The sequence below is a fragment of the Grammomys surdaster genome, unplaced genomic scaffold (genome assembly GCF_004785775.1).
Source record: "Grammomys surdaster isolate TR1022 unplaced genomic scaffold, NIH_TR_1.0 126198, whole genome shotgun sequence".
NCBI lineage: Eukaryota > Metazoa > Chordata > Mammalia > Rodentia > Muridae > Grammomys > Grammomys surdaster.
In genome coordinates this window covers 3,868,323-3,886,579 of record NW_021621003.1, presented here as the reverse complement: position 1 = coordinate 3,886,579, position 18,257 = coordinate 3,868,323, and the positions used below count along the sequence as shown (strand labels likewise).

Genomic DNA, 18,257 nt, shown 5'->3' with positions numbered 1-18,257 from the left:
TGTGTGTGTGTGTGTGTGTGTGTTTGCATGTGTGTGTGTGCATGTATACTTGAGTCTCCCTCTCCGTAATAACCCTGAGGGTCTGACCACTGTGCTTGCTTAATATTACCTGCCTGTCTTAAAGGTATTAGATGAGACTCTCTAAACAGTATTTGTATCAATTAGTACTCATATTCATCTGCATGGCTTTCTATATCAGTACTACCCTTTTGAGAAGAGACCAGCATTCAGAAGTACATGTGCACAAGCAGAAGACCCTCTCTCAGTTTATGTGGTCCTTTCTACTGGACAAGGATGAGTCTTTTCCTGCCCTGGGTTATTGACGTAAATGACCTTCACAGTGGAGTGGCCTCATCAAGGGAAGGGTGTACCCAGTAGACCGCGTAAGATGCATGGCAATCCTCTTTGCAGTTTGACTGTGCTTGAACAGGCCGGACTGAGCATCACGCCATTAGGTCTGAGTAAAGTTGGCTCTCATGGTTGCTACTTTCTATGTCCTCAACATATATGCTACAAAGAAGCATATTTGCAAACGGCACTGTGAACCTTGTAGAATTTGTGGACTTGGGCTGGCCTCCATTGTCATTGTCCCTGAATTTGGGATTTGCTATTTACAAGTTTATACTGTATGATTTCTTTTCTTGACCTTTCTTCTCTTTCACATTTTTTTTCTTTTTCCCTCTCTTTCTCTATATTATCAAGCACTCTTTAGCATCTTAATGTGGTATATCCAAGTGTGAGAATTCTTATCTGTTAATTGATAACTGTTTTAGTACAAAACACAGGAGAACCAGGAAGTCAAGCTTCATGTCTACATGGCCTCAGCTTGACCTATAATGATACTGGCTAAATACTTAAATAGAAAGGGATGAAAAACATGAAGGCCCAGTGGTATGTTGTAGTGAGGAAGGCACACACGCACATCTGTGGCATGTGAGCACTTCCTTTTCTCACTGTGAAGTCTTAAGCACAAGAGTTAAAAGCATGCATCCATCCTCACATAACTCAGGGAACTGAGCATTTATGAGCTTTCCTCTGCCCCTAACAGCATCAAAATTCAGTATAAAAACCCACCTAGAATCTGTTGCCACATCTGAGATTCAGCATTAGCCAAGGAACAGAGGGAAATCCTGTCTACTTAAGAATAAGCTACTCCTTCTCCAAGAAACGAAAATAAAAGGATATGAGTCTGAAAGTAACATATCCCTTTGAAGAAAAAAAAAATAATATTCTCTCTGTGTGTCCTCTAACTTCGAATTATGTTTTTGTGAAGTGTGTACCTTCAAAAACTATTAGAGTTCTTTGCTTCCATTTCAGGAGTTTACAGAAAGTCTGGCTACAGTCAGAAGTGACCTTACTTGACCTCAGGCTCCACTGACAGATGCTTGCTCAGGTTCAATTGTTGTCTGGGGATTGAGAGTGGCATAACAATATTAGTGAAAACAATAGCCAGTTCGTTTATATAGAGTCTTTCTTCCTGTGATTTCAAAGCACATTTTCAAGCCTAATACAAATGACATTAAAAGGAACCAGCCCAAGACTTGGCAACTGCCGCTCACGGGATACTTCATTACGCTCCACCAGCACATGCTGTGTGTGAGCGGTGGCTGACTGCACACTGACCAGTCTTTCTTCCCACAGCTCCTTCATCTGCACTTGTCCTGGTGCTACCAGCTTCTACGCTGATGGTTTCCTTCCTAGCAAAGTATTAAGAGTTCATTTCACATGAAACTTGGCCTCGTTAGCCCAGTGTTTCCAACTTTCTCTTTAACCAAGGTTTCACTGAGTCATCTGGGTTTCAGCTCAATGAAGCCATCATCTTTTTTGGTGGGGAGGAATGGACCTTCTTTTTCTTTATAGTTTTTTAGTTAGAGTTTTCCAAAAACAGGTAGTCAGTCAGTACACTCACTGGAGATTGGAGCAGTCTGTAGGGAGGAAAGGCTAAAGGTTCCCAATGCTCTTTCTCTCATATACTAATGAGCCCAAAACTGGGAGATTCATGTTTGGTAACATTGAAGTTCAATCTTAGTGGAAACTTCCGGAACCACCTCCTGCCCAGTACAATTACCTCACTTCCCTAGAATGTCTGCTCATTTTCTTTTCCCGGCATCCCTTCTATATGAACACTCCCCAGCCAAGTCAATTAAAAAAAAAAAAAACTCATTTCCCATCTTTGAATGACTCCTGAGAACTACCCACTGCTAATGTTAAACACAGGAGAACAGCAAATGCTTGAAGGCTTCAGACTGGGAAATGAGGAAGTGAGGGAATAAGGGTTATCCATTAAGAGTGGGTTTAGAAACAAGAGTGTCATGGCTACTTTGAAATGAAACTCATTTACACTCACCAAGACAAAAGTCTGCTAAATACATCTAGGAGGAGATATGCATAGGCGGCTCCAAAGAACAAGAATGGAGTCTTTGTGGATGTTTTGCCTTTTCTAAGAGTTGAAAGAGTCATAAAGGCGGAACACATATAACTCAAACACTTGAAGAATCTGTTATCTTTGGATCCATGTGACCCTTCAGCAGAGTCTGGAGTTCTTGTCCACAGATGTGTGCCCATGCACCACAAAGGACGTGCATTTCCACCCCACTCTGAACAAATGTTATGCTCAGTATTTCCCTCTGTGGCTGACTTACAAACACATTCCCCACTCCTGTGTCTGCCTTTCTGTCTCAGAGTCTCTCCTGGTCCATACATCATCAAGTAATTTACCATTTGGAAGAAGGTAACATGTTTTCAGAAACTCTCCAAAATTTTAACCAGTTACATTTTTTAAAAAGAAAAAGGAAGAAATCAATGTCCAATTCCTCATGAGATCCAAATAATTTCCCCTTTTCACCATTAAAGATTTATTTTAAACAAGTTACATAAAGAAAAGCATTAAGAATCATTACAAAACCATCATTTTTTTAGATGCCAAAAATTCTTCTTAAATCCCCTACCTTCATAATGGCATAACCTATGTAAAGGCAGCGGTCAAAGGCATTCCAGAGGCAAAGGCAGGGCTGCACTTTTAATTATCTTCTGGTATTTCCTCTTTTTCCTTAAAGGGCTTAAATAAACCCACTGGTGTTGAATTTGCCTGGTCTTTCCCAAAATCATTGCCACGGCTTTTTTAAACTGGACAACACAATTTCTGTTCCCAGTTCACTACTGTCCCTCTCCCAGACATCCAAATTCAACAAGGAGTGTGGCTCTGAACAAAGCCTTTTACAATGGATTGGATTTCGGCTAAAAGCATGTAATTCTGCATAGCCAGAAGCAGTTTCTAATCTTTATATATAGGAACTAACAAGAAAAAAAAAATCAAAGCCATCGGATTAAGTGGGGAAAAAAACTGTGAATGAAGAACACCAAGCCATTGCTCAGCTGACTCGAGCAAAGCCCTGTAATGTCTCCCAAGCTAATCACTGCTGCCAGTGGCAAGCATTGGAGACTATGTCTAACAGGTCTCGTAGGTCATTATTTACTGAAATGCTACACTGAGTGGTTATTTCTTTTTAAATACTAATAACTTAGAAAGCTGGCCCCATTTGGAAGAGGGTCAGCACAGAGGTGTCTGATTAGTGTCAAAAATGACCGCCTCTCTTTGGTAAAGGAATTCCCTAAAGGAAACATAATTCACAATGACAAATGTTGGCATTTTTAGAATTACTAATATTACCTACAACTTGAATTCGGGTTATGAACCCACTGGATAGTGTTCAGGGCTTGTTTGGTAGCTGGTCATGAGTCCCAGTTTTAAAAAAGAAATCCAACTACTTGTGAAAAATATAAAGAACAATATAACCACAAGTCTTTGATGCTCAAAACGGAAAGAAGCCTGTGGAAATGTCTGGGCCACGGGCTGAAGTTGGATGTGTCACTGGTTGTATTTTCTGAGCTGGGTCTTTAAACCACACTTTCTCAAATTTAGTAAAATCTTTTAATAAAGAAGAAGAAAATGTTGGCTAGGAATAGACAGAGTTTTGTGCACCCCCACCCCCATTCTAGTAACTTATTTATCAAGCATGCGGATTGCGTATCTATGCTGCTTTTAGTTTGGAAAGCATAAATATACTGATGTCCACTTCAGATGATAAACTGATCATTAGTGTAGTCACGGGGCTCTGTCTTGCATATGCATGAACATTTTTTTACTTAAAGATACACAAATGCAAAGTGGTGATTAAAAGCCACTGATTGCATGCTTATGATGAATGTATGCATGGACCTTCCTTGAAAAGGAAAACCTCCAGAGTGCCTCTCATAGAAACTTCAGAGTCATTGAAGTGCCAAAGCACTTTATTTATGACACTCTTAACTTTAAGGTTAATATACACGGCACTGAATAGTGTTAGCATCTGCCATCTGAGCATGTTCCTCCAACCACTGCTTCCCAACCTTCCTAATGCTGGGACCCTTTAATACAGTTGCTCATGTTGTGGTGAACCCCCAACCATAAAATTATTTCCTTTGCTACTTCATAACTGTGACTTTGCTACTGTTATAAGTTGTAATGTAATTATGTGTGTTTTCCAGTGTCTTTGGGGGTCACGAACCATAAGTTGGGAACCAGTGCTCCCATCAGTGATTGTTCTTTATGCTCTTCCATACTGTGGAGACAAGTCACTATATGTATTATACTCTTTTTTTTTCCTTAAAGAAAAAAGTTTCAATAATATGAAAAATATGAAATGTTATTTGCAAAGAAAACATTTGGAACTTCTGGTTGTTCTCTGGGGTTTTTTGTTTGCTTGTTTGTTTGTTTGTTTGTTTGCCTTTCTGAGTATTATTTAGGCTGATAGACACCTGTATGGGTTTTGGTTCAGTTTGCTAATCACTTTAACATTTACTATACAGCTGCAAAACAAACAAACAAACAAAAAACCAAACAAAACTATTTTTCGTGTATTTTTTAACCAGAAAATGATTTGGAATTTGAAAGATTATTCTAAACATTTAATGTCAGCAACAATACAGAAAGAGAAATTTAAATATTTAAGCTCAAGACAGTTGGGCAAGTGAAATGAGAAACAGATAGAAACTGTACATCGAACTTGTTCGCATGGGTGCCAAAATACCCATGTGACTTCTCCGTCTCCCATCATGTAATGGGAGACACTAAATTCTGAAGTTACCCCATTAGCCTCCGTCCTCACCACAGAAGAAGCAAGCTCTTGTCTACTTAGATTTTCAGGGGATACCCATATCCTTCTACGTGTCAGAATAAAGCAAAGACCCATGCTGTGAGCCAGAGCTGATCACAAGATCAAAGCCCCAGGCCACTTACAATAAAATAAGAGAGGTAAGCCCAAAGAACCAAAGAAACAAAAGAGATGATTAAGAGATAAGGATCAGTCTCAGATATGACATTTCATCCCCATCAGATGCTGAGCAGACGTTCAGAAGATGAAACACAAAGACCGTTGCTCACTTGTCCTTATCTTTGTGTTCTTCCTTTTTACTTTTTCTTCTAGAATAAGAGTGTATTGTTTGTTGAATAATGTCTTGATTTCATCTTCCAAAATTCTTTGTGCTAGTAAGGCTAGTGTGGATAGATACAAGGTTGCTATAAGGCTGTGTGTGGATAGATACAAAGTTGCTATAAGTCTGTGTGTGTGTGTGTATGTGTGTGTGTGTGTGTGTGTGTGTGTGTACAAGGTTGCTGTAAGGCTGTGTGTAAATAGATACAAGGTTGCTGATTTTCATTGCTGTATCTATAGCCCAAACCTCATAATCAAGTATAATAGAGTACTTCCATGAAAGATTAAAAAGAACCCAGCTCTAAGTAAACTGCTTGTCTATGATTATTTGTCTCTGTTGGACTAATAGGAATACAGTCCTTATAAAATATTCAGTGTAACTTTACATGATAAGTACAAAAATTGCATATGAATATTTAAACAAGACTCTAACTTTACAGAAAATACAGATAAATGTGCTTTGGAAAACCATCTCAAATTACTCCAAATACTGCATGATGCAAATTGACTTAAATGGGTTACTGAAATGAGCCTCAACTCCAATGATGGTGTCCATTTGTTAGAAAAACTCAAGATATAATATTGGGATTGCAGTTTTGGTTACTTTACTGCACATAATTAAATATATATAATAAAGTATTCTGAATCAGAGTTAGGCAAACCATAAAAAGTAATTTTATAAAGTATGATTTTTTTTATGCTTTCACTATTTAAAACAGCTTTATGAGTCAGACTGCCTCAGCTCATGCTCAACGGATACAAGGACCGTGAGGTCAATCAGCTGGTAAGAGCTGGGGGAAGGGAAGGAGACTGGGATGGGAGGATTAAACAGAGAGGAGAAGGGGAGAGGCAAATGAGAAATGGAATATGGGGAAGGACAGCTAAAACTAAGGGCCATTTGAGGGGTCCTATGAAACCTACTAAAATAGAAGCTTCGTGTGCGTGTGTGTGTGTCTGTGTGTGTGTGTGTGTGTGTGTCTGTGTGTGTCTGTGTGAGTCTGTGTATTTAAGAATATATATGCCGGGCGGTGGTGATGCACGCCTTTAATCCCAGCACTTGGGAGGCAGAGGCAGGCAGATTTCTGAGTTCGAGAGCTCAAGGCTAGCCTGGTCTACAGAGTGAGTTCCAGGACAGCCAGGGCTACACAGAGAAACCCTGTCTCAAAAAACAAAACAAAACAAAACAAAACAAAAGAATATATATTTCAGAGAGAGAAAGAAAGAGAAGACGGGGAGGGGGAGGGAACAACTCTAAATGGAATCACCAAATAATGGTGATGCAGAGACAAAGTCCCAACAAGACATCTCTTGCCACCAAGTGAAACCTCCAAAGCCAGGAATGAATCAAACTGAGTTGTTAGCCAAAGGTGCCCTATGGAAACTCCCAACCATCTCAGATGATTGCCAAGGCTATGGGTTGTTCTCCACAAACTGAGGATAAGGCTCTATTTATGGAGACAACATTTATATATCTCCCTGAACAGGGAGACATTGAGCTTGTGCCTAACTTAAAAATTGACCCCTACTGACTAGTATTCAGGGTACTGGAAGGTACTTTGCATGCTACCAAAGAAGAAAACACTAACCCAGCCAGGGACTCTTTGATCTATCATGGTGACCAGACTGCCCAATACACTGGTGCAGTAGTGGCCCAGATGTTGTGGGAGTAACCAATCACTATCTGCTTTGATTTAATGTCCAGTCCACAGGATAGAGCCCATGGCTGAAACTACTCAATCCAAGAACCTGAGACTAGATTGATCATGGACCTAGCAGAAAGCCAAATCAAAGGCTTAAAACTTAGCATCCACATGTAAAAGCATACACCCCATATTTGTCTTTTGGGGCCTAGGCTAACTTATTCAGGATTTTATTTTGTCTAGTCCCATTCATTTACCTGTGAATTTTGTGGTTTAGTTTTTGTTTTTGTTTTTTCAACATCTGAGCAATATTTCATTGTATAAATCTACCACATTTTCATTATCCATTTATCTGTTAATGGGCATCTAGGTTGTTTCAAGTGTCTGGCTATTATGACTAAAGCAGCAGTGAGCACGGTTGAGCAAATATCTCTGTATAGGGTAAAGCATCCCTTGGGTTTATGCCAAAGAGTGGTATAGCTGGATCTTGAGGAAGATCTATCATTCTGCTAGAGGAACGGTACTATAAAATAGCTCCTATGACATCCTCCTATAACCATAGATCAGGTGTCAGCCGGCCTTCATCAGGGAAGTTTCCTCCTGCTGTAAATGGGAACAAACATAGAAACCTCTAGCCAGACAATTTGCAAAGAGTCCTAAATTGGACACTCAGTCCTAAATGGGATGTCTTCATCAAACTCCACCCCTCAGGGATTAGTGAACTATGTAGAAGAAGAGGTGAAAAGATTATTAAGAGCCATTGAGGTTATATAAACACGAAAGACACAGTGCCTTCCAGACACAACAGGACTGAACCCACAATGACTGTGGTAGACCATAAGAGCCTGCAAGTGTCCAAGTCAGATAGGTCTCAGCACTGAGAGGGAAAATGGAAATGCACTCCCAACCTACAGGCTATCTTCAATTGGCAGCCACTCACAAAGGAAAAATAGTTTTCTCCAATGGAGACTGACAGGTACACAAACCACACTTAAGAGCAGGCCCTATGTCCAGCAGTAAACAGCCAACACAAAATGAACTCTGTGGGATTTTGGAAATGTTTTGTCTTTGGATGCTTTGGGCATTTTTTTTAACCTTATGGATCTCTTGATTACATACTATGGTTCCCAGTTTTGTGGGGTCTTTTATGGTGTGTGTGTGTGTATGTGTGTGTGTGTGTGTGTGTGTGTGTTTCATGCTTTTTCTTTGGACTTTTTTCCTGTTTGTTTTGTTTAATTCTGATTTGATTGGAGGTTTTTTCTTATTATTATTTGTCTGTTTGTTTTCTTTTCCTTTTCCTTTTTTTTTTTTTCTGTTTGTTTTCTAAAGATGGCAGAAGAAGGCCTGGAGTTTGATGGTTGGGAGTTGGGGATCCTCCCCAACTAGAGGGAGCTGGGAGGAGCTTGGAGGAGCAGAGGGAAGTTACCCTGGCTTGGTTTTTGTTAAGTAGACGAAACTTCAGTACTCATGCAGGCTTTGAGTCCATGTCACTCTGGATTGGATGTGGGCTGTTTCCATTTAGATTTATGATATTTAAATGAGAAAGAGAGTGACAGTAGAGACAGTCATAAAAATAAATAGTTGCATGTTAAGTTTATACCTAAATGGTTAGTGTGACTCCTTGCAAGGCTATTTTATATGGAATTAGAAGGTGACCCACACTCTCAGGAAGCCCCTAGGCATGCTAAGATAATCTCTTTAAAAGCCTTACCAAGTAAAACATGCACATACAGAAAGTTGGCAAAAACCAACCAAAAAAAAAAAAAAAGAAAAGAAAACTTACAAAACCCAAATAGAATTCAAACACTTCATTTGATTAAAAGTTTTTTTTTTTTAAACTGGAATGTTTCCTTTGATTTTCTCTTTGGATGCTAGGGCTACATTATGAAATTGCTTTTTAATTCCCCATACAGTGATTATATAATCATGCCTTACCAGCTGTGAACATAGTCTCTCTCCTGATAACATTTTATTTTTAAAGGAAATTGTCTTTGAAGAAAATATTTTGATATTATGCAGCAACATAAGAAACAACAACAGCAAAAAAGCCAAAACAAAGACAATAAAAAAACGAGTAAGTTTAGTTGGTCTGTGGGGAAAATAGAGGAATAATTGCTCCATAAGATAAAACAAAATCAGCCACACATGTAGGGGAAACGATTGACTTGTTCCACATAAACAGAACGGACTGGCAGCCCCTTTCTTCTGTGTTCCAGCCTAAGGGTATTTTGATATCTTTGGGACACAGTCAAGTGTGGAGACTCTCATGTCCTCTCTTGTAGGTCCCATTGTTCTATTGGGTCTTCACACTACCTGTGAACCTTCACTTGTAGATATATAAACTACAGAGGTACCTGCACCTAGGAAGGCCAGGTGGAGAACAACCTAATGCAGCTCTAGACAAGCAGTGTGGAGAATAAAGGGAAACTGCCCTTTTCTGTTCCTCTTCAATCTCTCCAGAACCTCTGAGTAGGGAATGAGTAGAGGAAAAGACAGCTGGAGGGTAGGTCCCCAACATCAAGAGGCACCAAGGAAAGCACATCTTGCCAAGGTTATAAATAACTGGGGACAAGATAATTCCACATGGGTGTGGTTGTCCTGAGCCTCAGCATCACTGCTTCTGACTCTACCCATTAAATGCCATTAGCTTTACCACCACATCCTTTGCATCCCGACTCTACCCCACACTGTGGCAAAGCTCTGTCCAGACATTGCTAAGTGCCCCTCAACTGGGAACAAGGATAGGCAATCCAGCTGAGATGCCCTGTCACTGGTGTGTCAAAGCTCATCAGAGGCCATGTCCTGGCCAGGTTCCAGACATTGTCTCAGGCTCATTCCCCACATGTAAAGCATTTACTTTGGAATGTTCTTTTGAATGTTACTTTTGAAGTTCTAGACCAGACACTGAGGATTCTGAGCTAAGGAAGACTACATCCTTGCTCAAAGAGAAACTACAACTTATGAGGGGAGCTAGAAGTGTGCACAAATGTAAACAGGTCATGCTATAAATGGGGTTGGAACTATACAGCTTCAAATCCAAATAGGTCATTGGGAAAGAGCCCAACAATTTCAACTCAAGGGGAAACAAACTAGCTGGATCTGTGGGCACACAATTATAATTGTAGTGTTCTGTGCGGTGGTGAGTAGCCACAGACTTAGAAGTTTAAGACCAGCTTGGCCTTAGTGAGGTCCAGTCTAGCCTGGGCTATATAGATAGACCTTGTCTCAAGAGAAAAAACAAATCAAAGATGGGAGTGGGAAATCAAGATTTTAGCAGATGATTTTAAAAGCAAGAATGGACCAAATGTAAACAGCGATCATGCTGAAGCACTACATTAAGCAAAAAGAGCAGAAAGTGAAACCCAAGAGAAAGGGCATCCGTTCCTCTTAAGAGAAGAGGATCAGGAAGTCATGATGAAAGAAGAGAACAAACTTTCCTTTTCTTTCTCCATTTTATTTATTTATTAAATTTTTACCCATTAATCTAAAATTTGATCATATCCTCTCCAACTCCCACCAAGCCCCTCAGTACTCCCCCTGAGTGCTCCCCACCCAGCTTCATGTATTCTCCTTCCTCCTTTGTCCTTCCTCCTCTGGGTCCTCTTCCTCAATCTCCTCCTCCTGCTGCTCTTCTCCCTCCTCTTCCTCCTCTTCCTCCCTAGTTCATAGAGTCTAACTAGTGTTTCCTATATGCACATGGATGCAAGACCATTCCTAGAGCAACCTGTCAGCAGCCACACCATCAAAGAAAAATGGCCCTTCCTCCCCAAGCAGCCATCAACTGCCAGTAGCCTCTCAGATAGGGATGGAGCCCAGTGAGCCCTCCCTATAGCCATGGTTGATCATTGACTGTCTTGATCTTTCACAGGCAGCCACAGTGACTGTGTGGGTATGACTGTAACAACCATGTCACGGTCAGAAGACAGAATTTTACCCATGTCCACCTATTCTCTGGCTCTTGTATTTCCTCTTCCCCCTTTTCCATACAAACCCTCTTAGTACATAATCCCTTACACATGTTCTCATTGATGTGACCCAGAAAGCTGCATCTATGACTTTTAAATTGCAGCAATGCAAAATAAAACAAAAGCAAACCAAAAAAAAATCTACCTATACTAAATGATCTTTGGTTCTTCTTAACAGTTTAAGATGAATAAATATTTACTGTCATTAAGAAACGTGTTTTCAGAAGATTATAAGCACACAAACAAGGGATGGAGAGACGGCTTTATGGTTAAGAGCATCTGCTGCTGTTGTGAAGGACCTGAGTTCAATTCCCATCACTCACATGGTGGCTCACATCCACCTATAATTCCAATCCCAGGAGTTCCGATGCCCTCTGCTGACTTCCATGGGCAGCAAGCATGGATGTGGTGCACAGACATACATACAGGCAAGCACACACATAAAGTAGAAACAAATAAATCTTTTTTAAAAAATCATTTGAACACACGCTCTGTTTTATGCCGAGAAGTCAACGCCCTGGGAAGACAGGGGCCAATCAGGTTTGAACTTATGCTGCGTAGCCACAGCCAGGTCTGCTTTACACATTAAACTCACACTGTCATCTCTCTGAGCAGCAAGTTTTAAAAGCAAGACAGGCTTTTTAGAATCCTTGTAAGGTTAAGTTTTTTCTGAAAGAACTTTTCGTCAAAGGGCTTAAAGACGAGCAAAGTGCCTTCTACACACTTGAGTAAAAGGGCTCCTCCACCCCTTTTCTTTGCGACTATCAATAGTTTAAGACAGGAAAGGCGTTTGGGGAAATCTAGAAAGCCAATTGCACTCAGCGGCTATGTCCAGCTGAATTACTCCAGTCCACCTCTGCAGAGGTTAAGCATTAACAGGTGCAAGGAGACTTTTGTTAAGAATGACATCACCACGTGACTTAATGTTCGTGTCAGATCTGTTCCCCTACAATGCATCAATTTTACCTTTTCTGCTCATTGCAGTGGTCTTGTCTTCTCCACTCCATGTCCCTCATCCTAGTCCCTAATTTCTCCCCCAAACAGAGTGCCACACTTATCCCCTCCCTTTTCAGAATGCCACACTCCACCTGAGTAATTTTGCTTCCCCCACACCCCAGAAAATTGGCAACTGCATGATCCATGCAGACCCCTCTGTCATGCCATTGATAAGAAACTGCAGCCTTCTTTCCTCCTGTTTCTCAGTGGAGTGTGCTCGGCTGAGACAGCAGCTGGCAGGAGCAGTCACTTACGGTGCATCTCAATTGCTGCAGCTGTGTGAGACTGTTGTATTCAACAGCCATGCCTGTGGATGACACTCCTACCCTCATGGCTTCTTCGTGATGACTTTCAAAAACCTGATAAAACCCTCTCCTAAAATGTTAACTTATCAGCCATCTCCAAATGATGCCAACCACCTGTTTATACACACACACACCCTTTGTTTCCCCTTTGTCTCTTCACTTCCCCCTTTCCAATTCCTCAGTCTTTCCTCAATAATAGTGGAGAGGAGAGTCCCTGAAGGGACACCATTCTAAGATGCTAATGAATCTAAGACCACTACTGCTTAAGCCCAGGATGACTTTTAAAAAGACTGAATATTGTTACAATCATTTTGGAGAATGAAGTCCCAGTGTTTCTCACTCTGAGCAGTCCTGTGCAGCTGGAGTCTTCTAATGTAACCTGTAAAAAAAAAAAAAAAAAAAAAAAAAAAAAAAGAGCAGAATGTCTTCAAGTCAAGTGACACAGGTCCTCCAACCTTGCCTCCAGGGTCAAAAAAGGAGACAGAAGCAGAAGGCAGGGGAAACAGCAACTCAGGTAGTCAGACCCTTGATCCCTGTGAACTGAACGTTACCCACATACTGAGGAACAGGAGAGGGTTGATCAGAGGCCATTGCAGAGCCAAAGGGAGACAGTGGAAGAAGACAATGAAAGCTGAATAGGAAGAAGTGGGAAAAGCAGAGCAATTGTCTCTTCTCCCTCAGATGAGGAAAGCAAGACTTAGAAAGTTTAAGAAACTTGCTTAAGATGTCTGAAGATACATGTCCATCTGAATCCAGCTGGATCTGAGCCTGGAGCATGCTCCCAGCCCACCTCATGCCTCAGAGTAGAGTCAAGTCCCCACCTTACACACTCAGGCAAGTATTCTACCTTAAGCCACATCCAAGCTGCTGAAAGAGTGAAAGAAGAGAACAAAATCTAGACAGTGTCAGACTAGACTTTTAGGAAAAGCTTAAATTTCCTTAGGAGTAGAAAAATAAAATTTGGGCAATAAAACTAACTTGGAGATCCCCTAGTCTGTATTATTTTCAGAAAATAAAAATGAGGATACTAAAGTGCAAGTAAAGTCTGTACCCTTGGAAAAAGAGGGACCCTCTGTTTCCCCAAACCCAGTGACAAGCTTCAGAAACAGGCCTCTAGTAGTCAGCCTGAGGCTGTAAGAATCACATGGATGGCTTTGGGTTGGGGGGGAGCAGTAAGGGAGAGTGGTTGGGAGTGGCTCTTCCCACTGTTGCCTACTAGAGTTTAATACCAAGTTTAAGGTGCCAGGAACTTGCCCCTTCTCTCCTTCCTGGGTGGGGTGTCTGGCAGAGGCTTCCTTACTGGATGTCTGAGGGTTCAGTCAGTGACAGTGAGGCTGACAACGCTCCTGGGTTGGCTGGCTCCTATTGCTTGTGTTGGAACAAGCTGGCTACAGGGAATTCCACTCAAGTGCTCCTAGCATTCCACATTCTTGGACGAGGCCAGCGCTTCACAAGACCGCGGATGGCTTTGTTAAGTCGTATCTCCTAATCTGCAGTTGGAGGGTTTCCTTCCTTTTGCAGGTGCTCCCATTTCCCTCATTTTTGTTTATTAGAAATCTTGTGGCCTTCCAAAGTCATTCTTATGCTAAGGAAGGTCCAGTGTGATAACATATTTGTGTTGGCCCGGAGTGAGGACAGGACAAATACCAAAAGTCACATAATCGTGACTCTAACTGAAAGTGGTGCTTCATGCATAAACAAAAGTCCCCTCCCCCAACAGAGGAGGGGTCACAAAAGTCGCAGACACACACAGAGAGAAGGCACAAGGCCACTGCAGCTGCTGGTGCAACAAATCCAGTCACTTCAGCTCAGAGAAAGCTGTGGCTGGGACTAATTTCTAAGCTTTAATTCAGGGGCTGTGTGCGTTAGTCAGGCAAGCCAAAATAATATCTGATGAGGCCTAGCGTGGCTCAAGATGTCAGCATAGGAAATGAGTTCTCCCTACCTTGGCAACTCTAAGTAAGGGAAGGAAAGCCACACTGCATGTGGTCAGTGGTAGCCCTGACTTTAGCCAAGTCTCCCAGGAGAAAAGGCCTGACCAAGCAGACTCTTAAGAGAAGTGAGGCTACCTTTCTAGAAGGTTCTACTGGATTACTCTCTTTCTCTTCTCATGGTCTCAACAGGATGTGAATGTAGATCCAGACTTCATGTCATCATAGGACTTTACAGTCTTCAGAATCATAAAGACCCCATCAGTTCTTATGCATAAGCCCGTCTTAACCATCAGATAGCAGTTCTTATCACAGCTTCCTCCTAAAATTAAAAAACAAACAAAAACAACAACAACACACACAAACCAGAAATACTGTGGTTGTTTGAATGAGAATGGCCTCATATACTCACATTTGAATGCTTGATCCTTAGTTGATGGGCTTGCTTTTGGAAGGCTGTGGTTGTGTAGCCTTGTCTGAGGAGGTGTGTCTCTGGCAGTAGGCTTTCAGATTTCAAAAGCCCATGTCAGCTCCAGCCCTGACCCTAACCCCTGCCTCCAACTTTTGGATAAGATATAAGTTCTTAGCTACTGATCCAGTGTCATAGCTTCCAGCTTGCTGCCATGTTCCCCCCTTGACAGTCATAGACTCACCTTCTGAAACTGTAAGCATGGCCCAGTTAAATGCTTTCATTTACAAGTTGTCTGGATCATGGAGTCTCTTCAGAGCAATAGAAAAGTAAGATCTACATTGAGGGCAGTTACTTTGAGAGCTACTTTTCTTAACCTGCCCTGCTGCCAGAGGTACTAAGGCAGTAGCAAAGCCTGCATACATCTTGAATCATATATGTTTACAAGGATGGTAAAGAAGAATAAGAAAAGGGCAGAAACCACAAGCAGCAAAGTAGCCTATGTACAAAGTGCATACCAGGAAACCCTCCGCATCTGTTAAACTACGGTCTAAGGCTTCCTAGCAGCCAAGCAGCTCAAGAAAATAATAATCAGATGCATGGCAGTATCTACAAGGTAAAACAAAAAACAGCTACTTAGGGGGAATACTGTTATTGGTAATGCTAAGGCCACAAAGAACCAAACACCTCAAAACAGTGGACTCTGTAGTGCAACAAGCACTGGACTTGTTCATTTAGCAAACCTTTACTAAGGCCACTAGTGTTGATCATGCTGTGAACAGGTAGGGGTATAAAAGCCAGTGGACATCAGGGCTTGAGAGGTGACTCCGTGGGTAGTGTGCTTGTCATATAAACACGAGGACCTGAGTTTGAGTCCTCATACTCACGGAAAAAAAGCCAGGTGCTACAGTGTGCACCTATAACCCCAAAACCAGGGACATGTGAACAAAGGACATGCCAACTAGTCTAGCTGAATCAGTGAGCTTCAGGTTCAGTGAAAGACTCTGTCCCAAAAATGTAAGGTGGTGAGCAACTGAGGAAGATACACAACACCTTAAATCCCAGCATTCAGGAAGCAGAGGCAGGTGAATCTCTGTGAGTTTTGAGTCTAGCCTAGTCTACAGAGTGAGCTTCAGGATAGCCAGGCCTACAAAGAGAAACCCCATCTTGAAAACAAAACCAAAGTACAAAGACAAGGCAAGACAAAACAAAACAAAACACCCAAAAAACAAAAACAAGACATTCACCATAGCCCACTGTCCCCAAACACACGTTCACATACACACAGGAGTATGTACACAGGCATACACACAAAAGGTAACCAAACATTGACTGATCTCCCCTCTCACGAAGCATCAACGGGAGATAAAAAGTTCCCTATCAGATAAATACAGAAATAAAGATTCAAGCACAACAGTAGAAAAGCCACAGAAGATCTCGTGTGGGCTGCATGGGAAGCTGATGAGACAGTGTAGTCTCAGGTAACTTTAGCTTTTGCTTCTATTGGGGCTTTTTGAATCATCAGTATGCTACGAGGGAAGAAAAAATACAGGGGCCTTCTGCCATGCAAACACTGAGTGAAGCAACGTCTGTAAACGGCTTTGAAAATTACAAAGTCTTATGAGCCACAAGGCACTTGAACAAAGAAGTTTTTAATGTCATCAACTAAAACAAATACAACTGTTCTGCATTCCTAAGGAAGCGATCTGAATGAGTAGATGTTGTTATATAATTCTGAGTAATAGAACTCACTCCTAGCAATCTAATCATAATTTTGTAATTCTCTGTAAGTGAAACAATGATATAAATGTTAAATAGTGTAAAGCAGCCATGATTTGAGTTTTCATTCACTTTTGCCACCCATTTTAAAAGCATGCCATTAATGTTCAGTACAGTGTGGTTGTAGGATATGTCCACCTATTTGATTAATTATAAAGAGATAAGTCAAACCAATATGAGATTTCTTTGCCATATTGATGAACCTTAACATAATCACAAATGGTTCATACAATATGAAAGCACCCTAATATATATGGCTTTACTATAAACACTATTTGAACAATATAAAAAACATATTTTATAGATTCCATTTTCACACCAACAATAATTTGCCTCTTCTAAAAGTATAAAAAAAATTTAAAAGCCTAAGCAGACCCTCAAGTCACATAACGTTTAACTAACTTTTCAAGTTGCTTTGCTTAGTTTATGGTCACAGCCACTCTGTGAAGTGATCAAAGCAAAATAATAATAATAATAATAATAATAATAAGGCTTTCAAAGGTTAAATGACAAGATCAGATGACTGGAAAATAACTGAGTTGTGAGGACTAGTCCCTCGCTCCTTAGGAGGGACTCCCCATGTCCCATTCTAAATCACCTAGGAAGGATGATATATTAATTGCTTTTTTACTGTTGGGATGAGATACCTGGCATAAGCAAATTAAGGAAAGAGAGTTATTTGGACTCACAGTTTCAGGGCACAGTTCACCATGTTAGGGAAGTTATGGCAGCTGGATTGATCTTAAAAGACCCAGCCCAGTGTGGGTGGTACCAATCCCTAGGCAGCTCATCACACTGCATATACAGTCTGGAGACAGAAGGATGAGGGCTGGTGCTCAGCTTGCTTTCTCCTCGTTATTCAGCCTAGGATTCCAGCCCATGGACTAGTCCTATCCACATTTAGAGTAGGACTTCCTGCCTCAGTTAAGACTCTCTAGACATACCCCTATAGACATACCCACATGTTTATCTCCTAGGTGATTCTAAATCTGAATCTTGTCACGTATTACCCTCAAGACAAGGAGTGTGTTCTCATTTAATTTCGGATATCCTGACCAAAGCACCTTGGAGAAGAAAGATGTTCATTTCGGCTAACACCTCCAGGTTATAGCCCATTATTGTGAGAAAGTCAAGCCAGGAACTTCTAACAGCTAGTCATACCACATCTACAGGGCAGAGAGGAATGAATGCATACATCCTTGCTTGCTTGCTTCTACTCAGCTCAATTTCTTCACCCTTATACAATCAGGACCCCTGCCCAAGAATTGGTACCACCTACACTAGGCTGGATCTTCTAAGATCAATTATCCTAATTAAGACAAACACATACACAATGCCCACAGGCCAGCCCAATGAAGACATTCTTTCATGTATACTCACTTCCCAGGTGATTCTAAGTTGTGTCAAGTTCACAATTCAAGTTAATGAACTAACTATCACAGATATCATCCACAACAGAAAAGCTGGAAGTTGAACTGTCCCCTTAGGTACTTCATCAAGAATGAGTACAAAGCACTTGGTTATCTTAGTTAACTTTTAACTGTTAATTGACACAGCATGAAGTCACCTGATGCACAACCTCAATTGAGGAATTTCCTAGACTGGATTGGCCCAAGTGCATATCTGCAGGGGATTCTCTGGATTCCTAATGGATACAGGAGAGCCTGGTCCTCTGTAGGCTGAGTCATTCTATGAGTGGGTGGTCCAGGGCTGTTTGAGGAAGCTACTAGAGCATGTGCTAGTGAGTGAAATAGCAAGCCT

The 18,257-nt window shown here is 41.3% G+C and overlaps 1 long non-coding RNA gene across 1 annotated transcript; it reads right to left on the bottom strand.

Moving 5' to 3' along the window:
• Positions 1–11,517: 11,517 nt before the first annotated feature.
• LOC114613313 lies at positions 11,518–17,990 on the bottom strand. Its single transcript, XR_003710161.1, has 3 exons — positions 17,877–17,990; positions 14,447–14,630; positions 11,518–12,756 (listed from the first exon to the last, which is right to left on the bottom strand). It is a non-coding gene; the product is annotated as an uncharacterized LOC114613313 (long non-coding RNA).
• Between the last annotated feature and the right edge of the window lie 267 nt (positions 17,991–18,257).